The following is a 22,362-nucleotide window of genomic DNA, read 5'->3' as shown; positions in this document are numbered from 1 at the left end:
TTTTTTTTCAACGTTTTTAATTTATTTTTGGGACAGAGAGAGACAGAGCATGAACGGGGGAGGGGCAGAGAGAGAGGGAGACACAGAATCGGAAACAGGCTCCAGGCTCCGAGCCATCAGCCCAGAGCCTGACGCGGGGCTCGAACTCACGGACCGCGAGATCGTGACCTGGCTGAAGTCGGACGCTTAACCGACTGCGCCACCCAGGCGCCCCATGTCCACTTTTCTATCAGAACAACAAATCACAAGGCAAACTTAAAGGCAAAAACCCAACAATTAAGCCAAAACAAAAAGCAATTTAAAGAGATTGCATCAGAAGCATCAGAACAGAGTCAGATATAGCAGAAATGCTGGAATTATTAAACCAGGAATTTTTTTAATTTAATTTTTTATTTTTTAAAATTTACATACAAATTAGTTGGCATATAGTGCAACAATGATTTCAGGAGTAGATTCTTTAGTGCCCCTTACCCATTTAGCCCATCTCCCCCTCCCACAACCCCTTCAGTAACCCTCAGTTTGTTCTCCATATTTATGAGTCTCTTCTGTTTTGTCCCCCTCCCTGTTTTTATATTATTTTTGTTTCCCTTCCCTTATGTTCATCTGTTTTGTCTCTTAAAGTCCTCATATAAGTGAAATCATATAATTTTTGTCTGTCCCTGACTGACTAATTTCACTTAGCATAATACCCTCCAGTTCCATCCATGTAGTTGCAAATGGCAATATTTCATTCTTTTTGATCGCTGAGTAATATCGCATGGTATATATATATATATATATATATATATACCACATCTTCTTTTTTTTTTTTTTTTTTTCAAATTTTTTTTTAATGTTTTTTATTTATTTTTGGGACAGAGAGAGACAGAGCATGAACGGGGGAGGGGCAGAGAGAGAGGGAGACACAGAATCGGAAACAGGCTCCAGGCTCCGAGCCATCAGCCCAGAGCCTGACGCGGGGCTCGAACTCACGGACCGCGAGATCATGACCTGGCTGAAGTCGGACGCTTAACCGACTGCGCCACCCAGGCGCCCCATACCACATCTTCTTTATCCATTCATCCATCAATGGACATTTGGGCTCTTTCTATACATTGGCTATTGTTGATAGTGCTGCTAAAAAACATGGGGGTGCATGTGTCCCTTTGAAACAGCACATCTGTATCCCATGGATAAATGCCTGGTGGTGCAATTGCTGGGTCATACGGCAGTTCTATTTTTAGTTTTTTGAGGAACCTCCATACTGTTTTCCAGAGTGGCTACATCAGCTTGCATTCCCAAGCCAGGAGTTTTTTAAAACTGTAATTAGTATGCTATGGGCTTTAATAATAATAAAAAAAATAGACTACCTGCAAAAGCAAATGGATAATGTAAACAGAGAGATGGAATTTCTAAGAAAGAATCAAAAAGAATTTCTGGGCAAAAACCCACTCTTAGAGAAATGGAGAATGCCTTTGATGGGCTCATTAGTAGACTGGACACATAAGGAAAGAATCTGAGTTTCGGGATATGACAACAGAAAATTCAGAAAGTGAAAAAAAAGAACTAAAGGCTAAAAATAAATAGGACATAATATTGAGAACTGTTGGACAATTAATCAATCTAATAGATAAAAGTTTGTTCAAAATAATAACAACAACCTATTTGAATATGCATGCACACACACACACATATATATACGCACATATAAGCATGTACTTTTACACATATACTCATAAATGCTTACATATTCCTGTGTATAAGTGAAATAAATGACAGCAATGATGCTGTCATGAGGCAGTACAGGTATTATTTGAAAGTGGACTTGGATTAGTGGTAAATATATATTGTAAACTATAGTCCAGCCGCCAACAATGTGGAAGGAAAAAGACGTATAACTGATATGCTTAAGAAGGGAGAGAAAATGGAATTGTGTAAAATGTTCAATTAAAACCACAAAAGGCAGGAGAAAAAAGTAGAAGGAAAAATAGGACCAAAGACTCAGCAACAAATAGAATAGCAAATAGAAAACAGTAACAAATATGGTAGATATGGTAGTTAATCCAACTATATCAATAATCACTTTAACATTAATGGTTTAAATACACCAATTCAAAGAAATATTGTCAGAAAGGGCAAAAAATAAGAATCAACTGTATGTTGACTACAAGAAACCCACTTTAAATATAAAAAGAAATATAATTAAAAATTAAGGGATAAAGAAATACCATAATAACCTAACAAAAAGAAAGTGGGAGTAGCTATATATATTCCAAACAGAGCAGATGTCAGAAAAAGGAAAGTTATAAGAAATAAAGAGGGACAATACATAATGACAGAGGGTTCAGTTCTGTAAGAAGACAATTGTTGACATTCATGCACCTAACATCACAGGATTAAAATATGTGAGACAAAACGGATAGAGAGGAGAGGAGAAATAGATGACTCTATTATCATATTTGGAAACTTTTACACCCCTGAATCAGAAATGAGCAGAGCTCACAGGCAGAAAATCAGTAAGACATGGTTTAATCCAACAATATCATCAACTGAATATAATTGATGTATATAGACTACTTCATCCAGCATCAACAAATTGTTCTTCTCAAGGTCACATAGAATATCCACCAAGATAGAACACATTCTGGGTCATAAAACACATCTTAACAAATTTTGAAAATAGAAATCATACCACATCTGTTCTCAGAACTAAACTGGAAATCAATAACAGAAATACAGCTGGCAATTCCCCAAATATTTGCAGATTAAACAAAATACATCTAAATAATACATAAGTAAAAGAAGAAATTTCAAGATAAGTTTTAAAATACTTGGAACTAAATGAAAATGAAAATATAATATCAAAATTTGTAGGATGCAGAAAAAAGAGTACTTACAGGGGAATTTTTTTAGGATTGAATGCATTTATGAGAAAAGAATAAAGATCTAAAATCTGTAATCTATGATTCCACCTGAGGAAACTAGAAAAATAAGGACAGATTAAGTTCAAAATAAGCAGGGGAAAGAAAAGAAATAATATTAGAGCAGAATTCAATAAAATTGAAAGCAGAAATCAATAGAGAAAAATTAACAAAGCCAAAATCTGGTGCTTTCAAAAGATTGATAAAATTGATAAACCTTTAGCCAGGCTAAGAAAAAAGAGATGACACAAATTACTAATATCAGAAATAAAGAGGGAACATCAGTAAAAATAATATGGTCACTAAAAGGATAGTAAGAGAATACTATAAACATCTTTCTGCCCAGAAATTTGTAACCTAATTTAAACGAACTAACTCCTTGAAAGACAAAATCTGCCAAAAGTCACACAGGAAGGAATAGACAGTCTGGCAATCTACATCTATTAAAGAAATTGAATCAATCATTAATAACCTTTTAAAACAGAAATCAACCAGGGAGGCCAGCATTACCCTAATTCCAAAATCAGACAAAGACGTTACAAAAAAACTGTAGGCCAAATATCTCTTATAAACATTGATGCAAAGTCCTCAACAAAATATTAGCAAATATATCCAACAATGTCTAAAAAGAATATACCACAACCAAATGGAATTTATTCCAGGTATGAAAGTCTGGCTCAACATTTTAAAAACAATTAATATAATCACATCTATAGGCTGAAGAAGAAAAACTACATGATCATATCAGTAAAGGTAGAAAATGCATTTGACAAAATCCAACATTCATGATTAAAAAACAAAACAAAACAAACAAAAAACAAAAAAAAACTCTCACCAAACCAGGAATAGAAGGGAAATTCCTCAACTTGATAAAGAACATCTATAAAAAAAAAATCTACAGTTAATAACATCATATCAGTGGTGAGAAACTTGAAACTTTTTAACTGTTTTTCAACATTGTACTGGAAGTCCTAGCTAATGCAATAAGACAAGAAAATCAAGTAAAAAGTTTAAAGATTGGGAAGGAAGAAATCAAACTCTTTTTGTTTACAAATTACAAAACTGTCTTTTTAGGAACTCTGAAAGAATTGATGAAAACAGAACTAATAAGCAATAATAGCAAGATTGTAAGATACAAGTTAGCATACCAAAATCTATCACTTTCCTATATACCAGCAATAAACAATTGGAATTTGAAATTCAAAACACTTTACTACTTACATTAGCAGTCTTCCCCACCTCAAAAAAAAAGAATATATATATGTATATATATACACATACACACACTTAAGTATATGTACATAAATATATAAGTATATATGTAAATATATATATATATATATTTACATATATATGATCAATGTGAGGAAAATTTTAAAACTGTGATGCAAGTTTTCAAATAATCACTAAAAAAATGAAGCAATATTCCATGTTCATGAGTAGGCAGGCTGAATAACGTCATGTCAGTTTTTCCAAACTAAACTATAGATTCAATGCAATCCTAATCAAAATACCTGCAAGTTGTTTTGTGGATATTAACAACATATCTAAAGTTTATATGGAGAGGCAAAAGACCCAGAAGAGCCATCTCGATATTGAAGGAGAGGAATAAAGTCAGAGGACTGACAGTACCTAATTTTAAGACTTACTATGAAGCTATAATACCTAAGAATGCATGATTCTGATTAAAGAACAGATCAATAGATCAACAGAGTAGAAACAAGAACCCAGAAATAGACCCACATAAATATAGTCAACATCACTTTGACAAACCAACAAAGGCAATACAATGAAGCAAAGATAGTCCTTTCAACAAATGGTGCTGGAACAACTAGACAGCTATATGCTAAAAGAAAAAAAAAAAAAAGAATCTAAACACAAACCTTACACCCTTAACAAAAATTCACTCAAAGTAGATCACAGATCTAAATATAAAATGCAAACCTATGAAAATCTTAGAAGATAGCATAGAAGAAAGCCTAACTGGTTGGGTATGGCAGTGAGGTTTCAGATATAACACCAAAGGCACAATCCATGAAAGAAATAGTTGATAAGCTGGACTCTATTAAAATTAAGAACTTCTGCTCCATAAGAGACAATGTCAAGACAATGAGGAAACAACCCGCAGATTGGGAGAAAATATTTGCAAAATACACAGCTGATAAAGAACTATTGTCCAAAATGTACAAAGAACTTTTAAAACTCAAGAATAAAAAAATGAAATGAATGACCCAATTTAAAAATGGGCAAGAGACCTGAACAGATACCTCACCGAAGATGCCAAGAAAGTATGTAGAAAGATACTCAACATCAGGGGCGCCTGGGTGGCTCAGTCAGTTCAGTGTCCGACTTCGGCTCAGGTCACAATCTCGCAGTTCACGAGTTCAAGCCCCACATCAGGCTCTGTGCAGACCGCTCAGAGCCTGAAGCCTGCTTCAGATTCTGTGTCACCCTCTCTCTCTGCCCTTCCCACACGCTCACTCTGTCTCTCTCTCTCTCTCTCTCTCAAAAATAAAATAAAATAAAAAACATTTAAGATACTCAACATCATATATCATTACCGAAATGCAAATTAAAATGACAGTGAGATAACACAACACACCTACTAGACTGGCCAAAACCAGAACAGTGACAACACCAGAGGCTGAGGAGGGTGTGGAGCAACACGAGCTCCCGTTTACCGCTGCTTGGAATGCAAAATGGAACAGTCACTTCGGAAGACCGGTTGGTAGTTTCTTACAAAACTCAAACATACTCCTCCCATATGATCCCGCAATTGTGCTTCTTGATATTTATCCAAAATAACTAAAAACTTGTGTCCACACGAAAACCTGCACCTGCACACAGATGTTTATAGCAGCTTTAACATAATTGCCAAAACTTGGAAGCAGCCAGGATATCCTTCAGTAGGTAAATGGATAAATGCAGTACATCCAGACAATGGAATCTTATTCGGCACTAAAAGGAAATGACCTCTTAAGCCATGGAAAGATATGGAAGAACCTTAAATTCATATTATTAAATGAAAGAAGCCAGTCTGAAAAGACTATATACTGTATGACTCCAACTATATGGTATTCTGGAAAAGGCAAAACTATAGAAACAATAAAAAAAAAAAAAGTAGTTGCCAGGGGTTACAGGAGAGAGAGGGATACTGAGGAAGAGAACAGAATTTTTAGGGCAGTGAAACTATTCTGTATGATACAGCAATGTTGGCTATATATCATTATGATACTTGTCAAAACCCATAGATAATAAGTACCATACGAAGAGGGAACCTTGATGTAAACTGAGAACTTCCCATGACAATGCATCAATGTAGGTTCATCGATCAAAGTAAATGTACCACTGTGGTGTGGAATGCTGAGAGTGGGGCAAGTTTAACAGGGTGGCAAGGGTGAGGGTAGTGATGGAAAGTACTTTCTGCTCAATTTTGCTGTGAACCTAAAACCTCCCTAAAAAATGAAGTTTATTAATTAAAAAAAGTTACATACCAAAAAAAAAAAAAAAGAAAAAAAGAAAACTTCTCCTCATGAACCATTCAGTTCCCCTGAAATAGGATTCAAATAGTCAAGGTAAACAAAAAATGTGTTCTTTTCCATTATTTTGCTAGTTAGAATAATGAAATATTCTCCTACGTTTTCCAGAGATTCACTAATCTTGAAATAGTAACTTGAGGGGCGCCTGGGTGGCGCAGTCGGTTAAGCGTCCGACTTCAGCCAGGTCACGATCTCGCGGTCCGTGAGTTCGAGCCCCGCGTCAGGCTCTGGGCTGATGGCTCGGAGCCTGGAGCCTGTTTCCGATTCTGTGTCTCCCTCTCTCTCTGCCCCTCCCCCGTTCATGCTCTGTCTCTCTCTGTCCCAAAAATAAATTAAAAAAAAAAAAAAAAAAAAAAAAAAAAGAAATAGTAACTTGAGGGGAGCCTGGGTGGCTGAGTCAGTTAAGCATCTGACTTCTGCTCGGGTTCGTGGGTTCAAGCCCAACATCACGCGCTGTGATGACAGCTCAGATCCTGGAGTCTGCTTGGAATTCTGTGTGTCTCTCTCTCTCTTCCCAATCCCCTGCTCACTCTCTGTCTCTCTCTGTCTCTCAAAAATAAATAAACATTAAAAAAAATTAAAAGATACAATAAATAGTAACTTGAAAAATGGGAGCAAGAATATATAATAGATACGGCCCATGTCCTTACTTTGCAACCAGGCACATAAAACTTTTTACAACTCATAATTGTCTTTTACAATTATAGTTTTAGAAAAATTTGTCATATGTATGCAAAGCAGTTGATAGAAGGATGCAGTGAGATAGAATATGTTAGGAGTCAAAACACTTGCAATCAAAATGCTAGTGGCACTACCTGGTCAGGTAACCTTGAGATTTTGTCTTAAGCTCTCTTGCTTCACTTCCCTTCAGTTTCTCCACATGTAAATGCACACAATAATACCTATTTTATTATGATAAAGACCGGACACAATGTATCTAAAATGCTGGTGCTTGACAAAAAACTATGTATTATCAAATAAGACTTCCATCTATGATACAAAATCATGGGACATTCTACTTCATTTTCTCTGCCTCTGGAGAAGCAACTTTGGAACAACCTAAAGGGAGGTTATCTAGCTCATGTTTATAGATGGTCCAGAAGCCAGCAGCACACCTCCCTACACAGTTGTGACAACCAAGAACATCCTCTGGACACTGCCAAATACCCTGAGGTGAGGGGAGGAGGGCAAAATCACTTCTGCCATAAAAGAGTAGTGAGGGTGACCTTCAAAAGGTAAAAAACTGAAATCGTCTTGACCTTTTTTCCAGAAAAACTGCCCTCATATTTTTCACTTTTCCTAAGAGGCTTTTTTGAACAGAACTGTCTTTGGGGTCCAATGAAACTTCCCCCTAGTTTTCATTTATCTGAAAATGCAAGTGATAGAAGCCTAAGTATTAAGTTCTTTTGAACCTTTATAATCACATTTACATATCCCATTGTTCTATTACCAATTTGTTACAGTTGTAAGGATACTTACCAACTATGCAGGCTAATTATATTCAAATTTTATTCTTTCTCTAAACATTGAATACAATCATTAAAATAAGATAATGATGTAAAATCTTTCAAACAATCCCTTTAAATAGCAAATCATAAAATTTTCATGTTCTATTTTGACAGATTTTCAAGGGATAGACTGAAGATCACAAAAATCAGTCAGTTCCCCCTAAGACCTCTTCAATCAAGGACCTTCTAGGAGCAATAGAAATAATACTATTTTTACTTTTATAAAATTTATATTTGTAAACATGACACTATTCATTCCCATTAGCTTCCCTTGGCACGTTTATCAAAATCCAATTGATCATGTATGTATTGATCTATGTATAGACTCAGTTCTGTTCCATTACTTAATTTATCTATCTTTCCATCAATACTACACTGTTTCATTTGGTATAACTTTATGGTAAGTTTTGAAATCAAGTAATCTGAAGCCTCCAAAGTTTTGGGTATTTTAGTCTAGACTCACCTCCAAGACCCCATGAAGTCCTCTACCTATTGTCCACTTTAGGTACCGGGAACGACAAGGTAGGTCTGAATAAAAACTTATTTTGACTAAACTTGCAGCAAGCTGTTCACCAGAATTTCTAACAAATAAGCCCTTCTGTTCGCTTATTGGAGTCATAATCAACAAGGAACCAAAACAAAAATACTGTTAATCTATTAGGTTCTTTAATCATTGAAGAAAAAAACAAAAGATTGGGTCACTGATCTGGCAAAGTGTTCACTGATGGGTTAAAATGGGGAGTATAGGGGTGCTTGGGTGGCTCAGTTGGTTAAGCCTCTGACTTCAGCTCAGGTCATGATCTCATGGTTTGTGAGTTCCAGCCCCACATTGGGCTCTGCGCTGACAGCTCGGAACCTGGAACCTGCCTCAGATTCTGTGTCTCTTCCTCTGACCCTCCCCCACTCGCGTGCTGTTTCTCTCTCTTTCAAAAATAAATAAAATATTGAAAAATAACAATAAAAAATAAGATGGGGTGTATAAAAAAAGCAAAAATTTGTTTTTGTCTGAAAGTCAATTTCTAATATCATTCTATGTAGTTATACATCTTACTTTTCATGTCAAAGATAAGCCTATATCCTGTTTTCCATCGGTTTGCCATAACAAGAAAATGACTTCTAATAGGAAAAATTTTAATTAGTATTTCACATAAATTTGTTTGTTAGACTTATTAACTATTAGTATTTATTCAATATAAATCTGTCCTCATAGATCAACTACAAGGAGGCATCAAAGTAATGTAAATCCATCCATTTGATAGATTTGAGAAAGTCAAGGAGAGGGAAGAAAAGAGTTTGGAAGAAATGGATTTAAAATTCACTGTAATTAATTTTCTAGTGACTCTGCCCCACAAAATGATTATACATAAGAAGGAAGAAAAAAATTAATTTCTAGGATAAATTTTCTTTCTCATCTTTGCAAGAACTGTTTAGATACCTGTAAACATTTCCTATTGAAAAGATAAGCCTTTGCAAGCAGGAAAGTTCTTGAATTTTTTTTTTAACGTTTATCCAGTTTTGAGAGACAGAGAGAAAGCGTGACTGAGGGAGGGGCAGAGAGTGAGGGGAGACACAGAATCTGAATCAGGCTCTGCGGGGCTCCAACTCACAAACTGTGAGATCATGACCTGAGCCAAAGTCGGCCACTCAACCAACTGAGCCACCCAGACACCCTGAGAATCATCTGTTTTAGATGTCACTGTTAATATTACTGCTAACAAAAATAGTAATTACAAATAGATGCCACTAATTTGAGCAGCTACTATATGCTTTACATACTTAATCTTCACTATATACGAATGAAAGTAGGATTGTTATCTCTGTCTATGGATAAGAAAAATGAGAGCCATATTAAGCAAATAACATTTTCAAAGTCATATAGCCAGTATGCTAAATTTGTTTTGCATTCATGATTCATGTTTTGTCTGAGAAATCCCTTCCAAACATGAGGTAGATTTTTCTCTATGTTTTCTTATGGTAATTATTTTAGTTTTAGATCTTACATTTTAGATCTATAATCCATTTTCAGCCAATTTTTTATATATTCTGAGACAGGTGTTGAATTCCATTATTTTCATCTATATCCAAATTTTTTTTCAATCTCACATGTTAAAAAGACTATTCATTCCCGTTAGCTTACCTTGGTGCTTTTATCAAAATCCGATTGATCGTGTATGTATTGATCTATTTATAGACTCAGTTCTATCCCATTAATTTATCTATCTTGGAGTCAATACTACACTGTTTCATTTAGTATAGGTTTATGGTAAATTCTGAAATCAAGTAGTGTGAATCCTCTAAATTTTTGGATGCTTTAAATTGTTTTGGGGAATCTAAGTCTCCTTTGATTTCCACATAAATTTTGGAATCCGTTTGTCAATTTCCACAGCAATAACAACAAAAAAGCCTTCTTGGATGTCAAGGAGAATTGACGTTTTATCAATATTGAGTCTTCTAATCTATAAATACAGTATTGCTCTCCAGTTATTTATGTCTTCATTAATTTCTCTCAATAATGTTTTGTAGTTTTTTACTGTAATGGCCTTGCATATATTTTTTAAGATTTTATTCCTAAGGATTTGATGTATTTTATGCTATATAAATGGTATTTTTTTACTTCAATTTCCAGTTGTTTGTTGCTTATATGTAGAAATATAATTAATTCTTATATGTTGACTTTGTATCTTTTTCCATGTTCATTAACATAATGTCATGACTATTTTTAATCCTTTAACACAGTAAAGCACATTAACTGCTGTTTAAATTGTTCAAGCAACCTTGCAGTCCCAGGATAAATCCAGGTTTGTAATTATATTGTATTATTTTTCTATATTGCTAGATTTGATTTGCTAATATTTGTTGATCACTTTTCTGTCTATAATTATGAGAAATATTGGTCTGTATTTTCTTATCTTGTAGTCTCTTTCTATAATTTTGTATCAAGATATCAGGGTAATATTGGCTTGATAAAATGAGTTTAGAAGTCTATCTTCTTATTTTTCTGGAAGAATTTATAAAATTTTGCTGTGATTCCTTCATTAAATATTTAATAGAATTTACCAGTGAAGTAATCTTAGAACTTTCTTTGTTGAAATATTTTTAACTACAAATACTATAAATTCAATGTCTTTAATAAAGACAACGCTTTTCAGATTACATATTTCTTCTTGCATGCCATTTGGCAGTTTCTATCTTCTAAGAATTTTTTCCCTTTACCTAAGTTGTCAAATTTAAAACCATAAAATTGTTCATAATATTTCCTTATTATATTTTTAAATGTCTTTTTAGGGTCTGTAGTAATGTTAATTTTCATTCCTGATATTTTTAATTTCTACATCCTCTTCTTTTCCTTTGTCTGACTAACTATTATTCATTTTATTAATATTTTCAAAGAGCCAGCTTTTGGTTTCCCTTTCATTATTAGCTTTATTTTTTCTATTTTATCGATTTTTCTCTTAAATGTATTATTTCCTTTCTTTTTTACTTTATGTTTAATTTTATTTTGTTTTTAGGTAGTCTTAAGTGGATGCTTAGATTATTTGGTTCAGCCCATTGCTTCTCTTCCCTTTTTTTTTAAATCCAGCTTTATTGAGATATAATTGAATATTTCATGATATAATTCTAAGGTATACAATGTGATGACTTGATACACATATATATTATGAAATATTTACCACAATAAAGCTCATTAACACATCTTTTACATTTCACATCTCATGTGAGAACATGAAATGAAAGCTCTACTTTTAACAACTTTCAAATATACGACACAGTATTGTTAACTATAGTCACCATACTGTATATCATATCTCCAGAAATTATTCATCTTTTAACTGAAAGTTTATATCTTTTGATCACCAGTTTTCTATTTCTCCCACCCCTCAGTCCCTGGCAACCACCATTCTACTGTTTCTATAAATTTGAAATTTCTAGGTTCTTCATATAAGTGAGATCATATAGTATTTGTCTTTGTCTGTCTTATTTCACTTAGCACAATGCTCATTCAAGGTCCACCCATGTTGTTGCAAATGGCAAGATTCCTTTCTTTTATATGGCTGAAAAATATTCCATTGTGTGTGTATATATACATATACATACACATACGTATATACGTATACTATACATATATATACATATACATATGCATATACATATACAGTTTCTTTATTAATTCATTCATCAATAGATGCTTAGGTTATTTCCATGTCTTGGCTGTTATAAATAATGCCACAATTAACATAGTTATTGAGATATCTCTTGACAATAGTGATTTCATCTTCTTTAGATATCTACTCAGAAATGTGAGTGCTAGATCATATGACAGTTCCATTTTTAAGTTTTTGAGGAAACTCTATACTGTTTTCCACACTGGCTATACCAATTTACATTTCTAAGGGTTCTTTTTTTTTTTTTCTTTTTTTTTTTTTGAGAGAGAGAGAGAGACAGAGCACAAGCAGAGTAGGGGCACAGAGAGAGGGAGAGACAGAATCCAAAGCAGTCTCCAGCCTCTGAGCCAGTCAGCTCAGACCCTGATGTGGGGCTCAAACCCACAAACTGTGAGATCGTGACCTGAGCCAAAGTCGGACACTTAACCGGCTGAGCCACCCAGGCATCCCTACCAGTTTACGTTTCTACCTACAGTGTACAAGGGTTCTCTTTTTTCCACATCGTTGCCAGCATGTGTTAGTTCTTGTCTTTTTGATAATATCCATTGTAGCAGATGTGCAACGATATCTTATTGTGGTTTTGATTGGTGGTTTTTTGGATGGTTAGTGATATTGAGCACCCTTTCATGTACCAACTGGCCATTTTGATGTCTTCTTTGGAAAAAAATAATGTCCATTTAGTTCTGTCCATTTTTTGAAGGCCTATTTTTTTATTTACTTGAGAAAGAGAGAGAGAAAGAAAGAGAGAGAGAGAAAGAGAGAGAGTAGGGGTGAGGGGTAGAGGGAGAGAGAGAGAGAGAGAGAGAGAGAGAGAGACTCCTAAGCAGGCTCCACGTTCAGCACAGAGTCTGATGCAAAACTTGATCCCATAACACTGGGATCATGACCTGAGCTGAAATCAAGAGTGGGTCACCTAAGTGACTGAGCCATCCAGTTGTGTCCATTTTTTAGTTTGTTTGGGTTTTCTGCTATTGAGCTGTATGGATTCTTTATATATTTTGTTTTTTTTTTAAATGTATTTTGGACATTAGCCCCTTGTCAAATACATGGTTTGTAAATATTTCCTGTAGTTTGACTTTTCATTTTGTTGATTTTTCCTTTTGCTGTGCAGAAGATTTTTAGTTTGACGTAGTCCCACTTGTTAATTTTTGCTTTTGTTGCTTGTGATTTTGTTGTTTCATTGCCTTTTTTTCTTTACTAATATAACCATTTGATGCTATACATTTGCAATTTAGCAGCTCTTTGGCTGCATCCCTTCAAATTCAATTTGTCATATTTTTATTATCATTCAGTTCAAGGTATTTTCTAATATACTTGTGATTTATTTTTTGGCCTATGGGATATTGGGAAGTTTAATTTCCAAATACTTAGAGATTTTTCCAAGTGTCTTTCTGATATTAAATTCTGATTTGATTTTATTTTGGTCTAAACATAAATTGTATGGTTTCATTTCTTTAGCATTTGTGGCATTTTGAATGGCCGATAGAATGTTATTCATTAATGTTCCATATCTATTTAAAAAGGATATGCATTTTGCTAGTATTTGTTGAAATAATCTATAAACGTCAGTGTCATAAAGATGGTTAATAGTATTGTGCGAATCTTCTTACTGACTTTGTTTTGTCTACATACATGAACCATTTAAAAAGAGAAAAATATTGAAGTCTCCAATTACAATTGTGGATGTCTCTTTATTCTTTCAATTCTATCAGTTTTTTTTCTCATACATTCTGAAGCTCTAATTTTGAAGAATGCATATTTAAGGGTGTTAAAGTTCCTGGATTAAAGGACCTCTTCATCATTATGTAATGCCCCTTCATATCTCTTGTAATGTCTCTTGTTTTAATGTCTACTTTGTCTAATGCTAATATATAAGCTTCAATTTCATTTGATTAGTGTTTATATACTTTTTCCATCATTTGACTTTGAATCTATCTATATCTTTATATTTAAAGTGAGTTTTTTTGTAGACAGACTATAGATGGATCTTGCTGTTGTTAATCCAATTTAATAATATTTAGCTTTTAAATGACATGTTTACACCATTTATATTTGATATAGTCATCAATAGGGTTGTATTTAAATCTATCTTTTTACTATTTGCCTTCTAAGTATGCCATATATTCTTTGTTCTTTTTCTTTTTTCCTGCCGTCTTTTGGTAAATGAGTGTTTTTCTGACTCAGTTTTATCTCCAACATTGGCCTATTAGTTACAGCTTTTTGTTTTGCTTTTTAGTGTTTTCTATAGGGTTTACAATATGCAAGTTTAACTTCTCACCACATATTTTCCAAAAATATATTACTTCAATATAAGAGCCACACAATATTATTTCCTTCCACTAATTCCTCACTATTATTTTCGTATGTTTTACTCCTATGTCATAAATCCCACAATACAGTGTTACTATTTTTGCTTAGACACTCAATTATCTTCTTAAAGTGACTTAAAAACAGAAAAAAAATGTTTTGTATTCTCACATTTTTATCATTCACAGCATTCAATCTCATAGATCCAAAGATTCATCTTGTATCATATTTCTTCTACCTAAAATACTTCCTTTAACATTTCTTACAGTGCAAATTTACCATTGATGAATTTTCTCATTATTGTGCTTACTTAACAAGTCCTCTCTTTTACTTTCATCTTTCGAAACTATTTTGCGTGGTATAAAATTACAGATTAACGCTTCCTTTTTTTTTTCCTTTCAGCACCTTAAAGATACGTGTCCATTACCATCTGCCTTGTTTAGTCTCTAATAAGAAGCCTATTGCCATTCTTATCTTTTGTCTTCTGTGTACGAGGTTTCTTTTTCCTCCTCTGGATGCTTTCCAGACTTTTTTTTCATATTTTGTTTGAAGAAATTTGGCTATGATGTGTCTAACTGTGTTTTTTATTTTTAATTGATTGTGCTTGAGAGTCTCTAGCTTCTTTGTTCTTTGTTGTTGTTGTTTATTTTATTCATTTTGAGAGAGAGAGGTGGGGGTGCATGTGCAAGTTGGGGAGGAACAGAGAGAGAGGGAGAGAATCCCAAGCAGGCTTCATGCTGTCAGCACAAAGCCCGACCCCTAGAACTGTGAGATCATGACCTGAGCCAAAGTCAAGAGTCCAATGCTTAACCGGCTGCGCCACCCAGGCACCCCATCTTTAGCTCCTTTGGTCTGCCGTTTGCGGTCTTTTATTTATGTGGGGAAAGAATTGGCCATAATCTCTTTGAATATTAATTCTGTGGTATAGTCTCTATCTTCTTATGAAACTATAATCACATACATGTTAAATATTTTATATTACCCTGTAGCTACTGGATACCCTATTCTGTTGTTTCTTATTTTTAGTTCGTTATTTTTTGTTTTAGTTTAGATAATTTCTACTGGTTTAATTTGAAGTTCACCAGTTTTTTCCACTGCTATATCCAGACTGCTAAGCCCAACAGTTGAAATTTTCTTCTCTGTTAGCATGTTTTTCATTGCCACCATTTTCATTATATTTTTTTTAATCTCCATATGCCTGTTGAAATTTCCCACCTGTTCATTCATGCATTGTTCCTTTCTTCTACATGATTTCAGATGTTTAATATAATCATCTCAAAGGACTTCATCTAATATTTCATAATCAGAGTCATATCTTGCTTTGAGTCTGTTGACAGTTTATCTCCTGCTAATTGGTTATTGTTGTTGTTGCCGCTGCTTTTTTTGTGTATTGTATGAGAAACGGTCAAATGCAGATCAAATGCTGCTTTTTTTGTGTGTTTTGTATAATAAATGAGCAAATGCAGCTTATAAAAGAATGACAGCAAAGTAATTTTAAAACAGGAAATGGGTACATTTCTTCTTCCGTCAGTCCATTAATGTGAAGGTTCGGTAAATCTAAGCAGTAGTTGAACTCAGGTGCATTTGGTCATTGCTTTAATTACCTTTCGTTCACAGCAGACTTCAAGCTCCTCCAGTGGTTGACTGCTACCATCTTGTATGCAGTGTGAGACGCAGAGTGCTGGAGGAGTTTTATCAGTATTTTTGCTCCATCGTCACCTTTTAGCACACTCTGCGTGCCTGTGCCACAGAGAGGATCTCTCTCCTCCCTCTGAGACAGACTATCTGCTTTAGCTTCTTACTAAGTGCAAGGCTTATGTGGGTGCCTGAGAAGTTTCAGTCTCTTGTTTTAGCTTTCTTAGCATTACTTCGCCTTTCATGATGGTAGTGAAAGTTGCCTTGTAGTGGCTGAGCCTCTTGTGAAAAATTGAGTCATGTGGTCCTATCCTGTAACAGAACCCTGATATTATCAGTACAAGATCTTGTAAATTTCCTCTTGTAAATTACAAGATCTTGTAAATTTCCAAGCTCAAGTAAATTTCCTATTCCATTCCTTAGTGGCAAAGTTTTTTTCTGCTACTCCTACCCCAATAATAACCAAGTTTTGTCTGATATCAGGGGTGAGAGGCTATAGATTTACCTACCCCTTGCCCAGTGGCAGATACCTTTTTTTTTTAATTCATGTAATAAAGTTATTCAGAACAGGACCAGACATTTACACCTTTTCCTCAGTAGCAGCCTGTCACCAGCCACATGCCTGCACCATTAAAGAGTTTCTCAGGTCTCCTACCATGCCTCTCATTCAAAAGCATCCAGCTAGGGCCCATGAGCAAACATTGGTGAGTGCCTGCAGATTCTTCTTTGTCTGGGGCTTTCAAGTTTTCTAAACTGTCATACAGGTGCATATTTAATTTTTAAGAATTTATTAAATATTTACTTTCTATTGGTCAGAGTTCTCCAAAGAAATAGGGCCAATAGGATGTTTGTGTGTTTGTACGTGTGTATAAAGAAATTTATTATAAGGAATTAGCTCATGTAATTTTAAAGGCTGAGAAGTCCAGACCCAGGAGAGTTGATGGTATACTTTTAGTTTGAGTCTGAAGGTCTGAGAAGCAGGAGAGCCAATAGTATACATTTCAGTCCAAGTTCAAGTCTAAAGGCAGAAAGAAGACCAATGTCCCAGCTCAAAGACAGGCAGAGATAAAGAATACTTTCTTACTCAACCTTTTATTCTATTCAGGCCATTAGGGATTAGATGAGACCCACCCACAATGGGAAGGTCAATTTGCTTTACTCAGTCTATTCAAATATTAATCTCATTTAGAAACCATCCCCACAGACACATGGAATAATAATTTTAATAATAAGAAAACTCATTTAACCAACTATCTGGGCATCTCATGGCCCAGTTAAGTTGACACACAAAATAAAGACTGCACAATTGTTCTCTTATCTGCTTTTATGGCTGCCTCCTTATTTTGCTGTGCTCTACCAAAGGTAACTGTTTGGTGGTCCTCATCTCTTTAGAGGGACTTGTCCTTTGGAATTCAGTGATCCTAGTTGCTTTGCAACCTCGGTTCTTTGATGACAACAAATAAATCATGATTTTATAGATTATCCCATATTTTTGTTGTTAGATTAGGAATGATCTATATCTAAAGAATAGGCAGTTTTCCCAAGTACTCCCAACATTCAGAGTAAAAAACTTGAATCAAGACATGTTTATTAAACGCCTGTCAGCTTTGTTTTTATTTTTTTCACAGTAACTAGAAAGACAAGTAATGATGCAATGTCTCTACTCTTAAGGCATTATAAATGTAGTGCATGAGAATGTTGGGTGTGCAACAATAATTCTAATAGTCCAGTGGGAATAATGAAAATAATGATATTGTTTAAGCTAGGACCCAGGATCAGACACTTTCTAAACTACAAAAATAGCTTTGTCACTCAAATTTTGCATAAGGCCAGTCCTGTGTTGCTCAATATTAAAATAATACTATCATTGGCCCGAAAAGATAATTTATTGTATGCTTCTATCTCTAGATATTTCACATGCAGAATGTTTGTAATAGCTTTCTTTGTCTTATATTTGTCATCCTTTGTAAGAATAAAATTAAGGTTCTTAATTTTTTGATAATCATTCTAGGCTCCCTACATTAAATTTTTTTTTTAAATCTTTATTTATTTTTGAGAGAGAGACAGAGTACGAGTGGAGGAGGAGCAGAGAGAGAGGGAGACACAGAATCCGAAACAGGCTCCAGGCTCTGAGCTATCAGCACAGAGCCTGACACAGGGCTGGAACTCACGAACTGTGAGATCTTGACGTGAGCTGAAGTTGGCCGCTTAACCAACTGAGCCACCCAGGCGCCCCTAGGCTCCCTAAATTTTATTCCTAAATTCCAACAAGCATCATGCGTAGCATCTTCTTGTCTTTTATGAAGAGTATTAGATTTAGCAGCTAAAATGTGATGGCCTTCATCACGAGGCAAAGATGCACCTTGTTTTCTTTGCTGAATAAAAGCATGGAAAGAGGAAGGTAGCTTGATAGAGATTGGCTACATTTTTTATTAAAGTTTTTCTCATAACCAACATAAAAAAATGCACCCCGCAATAAAGATTATTTACATACTACTGCTGAAGAATTTAGGAAAATAGCAATTGATTATGTTTTTGAATTACATGTTGTAAATAAGTAAAAAAAAAAAAACTTGTCAGTTTCAACTTCGGTATCAAATTATAAGAATCAGTTTTTAAAAGTTTAGGAGGCAAACATTCTCTGGAACCTTAACAAATTCAAAGGTTCTTGGCACAATGCCTCTAAGTGTATCATAAATAAAATAACCTCACCCCTACCTTCTTTCCCCGAGTCCAAGGGTGGTAATAAAGGCAGGGAAGATGTCAAAGGCCAAACCACCAGTAACAGCAGCTCTATAGTCCCCAAATCAAACGATTTATAAACTAACACTAGCAGAAAGAAACATACTTTACATCTTAAAAGGGGAAAGGGGAGATGTGTCCTTAATGAGTGATACACGCTTATGGTTATTCAGATTCATATGCGTGAACACATGAAAAAAGAGAATGTTTCTATTTTCTTTTCTTTTCTTTGTTTTTCTTTTAAGGTTAATTCATTTTTGAGACAGAGGCAGAGCACGAGTGAGGGAGGGGCAGAGAGAGAGGGCTAGACACAGAAACTGAAGCCTGCTCCAAGCTCCAAGCCGAGCTGTCAGCAGAGAGTCCGATGCGGGATTCAAACTCACAAAACCATGAGATCATGACCTGAGCCTAAGTCAGATGCTTAACTAAGACACCCCGGTGCCCCGCAAGTGTTTCTTTAGAAGAAAATACAGACCAACATGCCCTTGGGAAGAGATAATAAATTGTTTCAAAATTACATAAATCTCAGCAGGTATAAACCATGTAATATTCCCCCTAAATTTGGAGAATTCCATTAAACTCGCATCATATTTTCTCCAATATATGAATCATGTTTCCAGCAAAATCTCCACCGTCTTCAACTAACTGTTGCTCACGCTACGCGTGCCGGTGCCAAATTCAAACCTACAAGAATTAACCAAAGATTTAAGTACCTGAAAAAATTATGCTTCCCTCTCATCCCCTGTAATATAGCCAAGAATGGGCTGAGCATGAAAATTCTTACAATTTTGACGCCTTAGGATTTTCTGGAGTCTAACTGACAATGAAAACGTTCTCTAAAATTTTTATTTCAAAAATCTATTTCAGCCTCTCTAGGAATTGCTCAAGAATTGTTCACTAAGAAGTAACAGCATCAAGGACATTTTGTGGGCAGTGGCCAACTTCCACTTGCTCTTCTCCCTCTGTTTTCCCTGTTAACAGGCAGTGAAGAGATGGCAGTGCAATTGGTCTTCCCCGATGGGAAAATTTCTCGCTCTTTCTAACCTGTTCAGCGGACCCACTACAGAGCAAAGTAACGGTCATGGGTCAGCGCCCACCGCTCTTTGCTGTCTGTCTGGTTATCTTTACAGCTATGCTGTATGATGATTGTCCTCTGAGTTTCAATGTTCTGACGACAAGATCACAAATCTATTTCAACCATTCTGATGTAGAAAGCTAATTAAGTAAACTAGCTCAGCAACTGATCGCGTTTCACTAATTTCAACCATCTGCCTCGACATTTGTTCCTATGTGCACCAGCTTTCGTAGCTTCGTTCCTCTAATAGCAATTAATGAAACTGTTAATAAGCTACATATATCATACAGTGTTGCAACAATTTACCAAAGGATAACATTATGAGATAAATTATATTTAACAATTGTAGAAAAATGACTCTGATTATCAAATGTACAGCGTCTACTGGCTTTTGCTTTAACTCATGCTTCCCAATTAATTCTCTAATTAATTTAACACATATTTTATGTATAATTTGTAATTTTAAACTCTTGGTCAGCTATGCCATCTATTTTTACATGCTGGCTGCTTATATGAGACACATATTAATGAAACACAACCACTGCACAAATTACTAAGGCTTAATTTTATTTTCATTTACAATCTGAAGTTCACTGTGTGTTTTCATAAGAATTACTTTCAAAATTGTGGAATGCATAAAGAGGCAAACTATACTATTACCCACTTTTTGTGCTACATTCAAAAAAATAGTACGTGCACAAACACATTTATATCATGATTCTCATTTTTTAAACAAGATTAATTTGTAAATACCTTGAAGAAAACAGCACACGGAAAAACAAAACATAAATGGCCCTGAAAAAATAAGTCCTATCAAACTAAATTAATATTTTACAATAGTTTGATGGCTCTGGTAACACTTATACAAACAAAACACTTAAAAGCTCATTTGACTTTGCCAAAGATTTGGAGTTTATTTTCATGGTGATTCAGAAAAAAAAAAATCAAGCAAAACATATTAATATGTCTTTAATATGTTTTCATGAAATACACAGTAAATACTAAAGTTTACTTCATCAATACTAAGCAGCTCTCTGTTTTTTGTGTTTTTTTTTTGTTTTTTTTTTAACATTTATTTATTTTTGAGACAGAGAGAGAGCATGAACAGGGGAGGATCAGAAAAAGAGGGAGACACAGAATCTGAAACAGGCCCCAGGCTCCGAGCTGTCAGCACAGAGCCCGACTCTGGGCTCGAACCCACGGACCGCGAGATCATGACCTGAGCCGAAGTCGGACGCTCAACCGACTGAGCCACCCAGGCGCCCCAGCAGCTCTCTGTTTAACCACTACTCTTCATTCAAATATACACCCATACGCATGTATTCACCCACACTCACGACTGTACTCTTCTCTATGGTGATCACCACCTTCTGTTTCCATATGCACAATTAAAATGTTGTTATAGAGGAAAAAACCCTAGATGTATGTCATAACCCATCCAAGACATTTTCACAAAGTTGCAAAATATAGAAGGCCTTACACATTTCTCCTCCAATAAGTTGTTTGGATAACATAGACCAAAGCCAAGAATTTTCAAGCTTACTAATTTATAGTGAATGGTATGAAGAAGTAAATATATCTGAAATCATAATGGTAAAAATATATAGCAAGTTTCCAAATGAATTGAGTAAATAGACAATTTGAAATCTTAATGAATCATAAAATAATTACAGTTACAGAATTATTCCCATCCTACACTAAGCTGTGCTCACCCTATGACTCAGGTACATCAAGACTGGACACGACCGAAGGACCAATTAAGTGCACTTACCAAAAGTCTGTTTACAAGATGGACGTAAAAGCCTTTGATAAGTAACTCATTCTACCACCACTCAGATTATCTCTAGCTATATACCATTTAGGCAATCTTTAGCTCAGTTCCATGAATGTGTGTTTTATCTTATTTAACCCATGAGGAGATTGAAATTTAATGAATGTTTGGTTCACGTGATAAAAGTCAAAGTATGACCATTAGCAACTTGACTAAACACGTAACTAGTATTGTCTGAACACAGCTCATCAGCCGTTCATTAGTCCTTCCCTGCTCTTCACTTAACTTGCAGATTATGTTTGTCCTTCCCTGGCCCACACTTAAAACAAATCTACTGAGAACACCTTTACGTACATCTCGTGAAAAGTTATTCTTAGATTTTGTTTGATATTATCATTTCTAGAGATAAATGAGTACGTATTGATACAGTTGAGTTTGGAGTAAAGGACTATGGGTTGAAGGACTGTAATGTGATGCTAAGCAGTCTTGGTTCTCCTACAATTTGCATATTTTTATATAATTTAGCAATTCTTATGGTAACTATTGCTATTTTACTGTTGGTATAGAGAGAGAATTTAAATAACCCAGAGAAGAGTAATAAAGAGAACTCAAAAATGGGAACTAGATTCTTGAAAAGAATGATGAAACAGAATTGGGAACCATACTAGAAAGATTAAGCTCAAAATGATAGTATAAACTAGTCTGGCCTCCCTTAAACCTGA

General features: G+C 34.8%; 1 long non-coding RNA gene across 2 annotated transcripts in view; it reads left to right on the top strand.

Moving 5' to 3' along the window:
* The window catches only part of LOC131503667 (uncharacterized), a 66,962-nt gene that overhangs the window by 39,305 nt on the left and 5,295 nt on the right, over positions 1-22,362 (top strand). The window contains exon 6 of one of the 2 annotated variants that reach the window (XR_009257518.1): positions 8,062-8,240. The exons of the other annotated variant lie outside the window; for it this stretch is intronic. This is a non-coding gene — a long non-coding RNA (uncharacterized LOC131503667). Of the gene's footprint in view, positions 1-8,061; positions 8,241-22,362 lie in introns of those variants that run through there. 2 annotated transcript variants of the gene reach the window in all.

This window comes from Neofelis nebulosa, chromosome 2 (assembly GCF_028018385.1).
Source record: "Neofelis nebulosa isolate mNeoNeb1 chromosome 2, mNeoNeb1.pri, whole genome shotgun sequence".
Taxonomy (NCBI): domain Eukaryota; kingdom Metazoa; phylum Chordata; class Mammalia; order Carnivora; family Felidae; genus Neofelis; species Neofelis nebulosa.
Note: the sequence above shows the minus strand (reverse complement) of the source record. Positions and strands in the feature narration are given on the sequence as shown.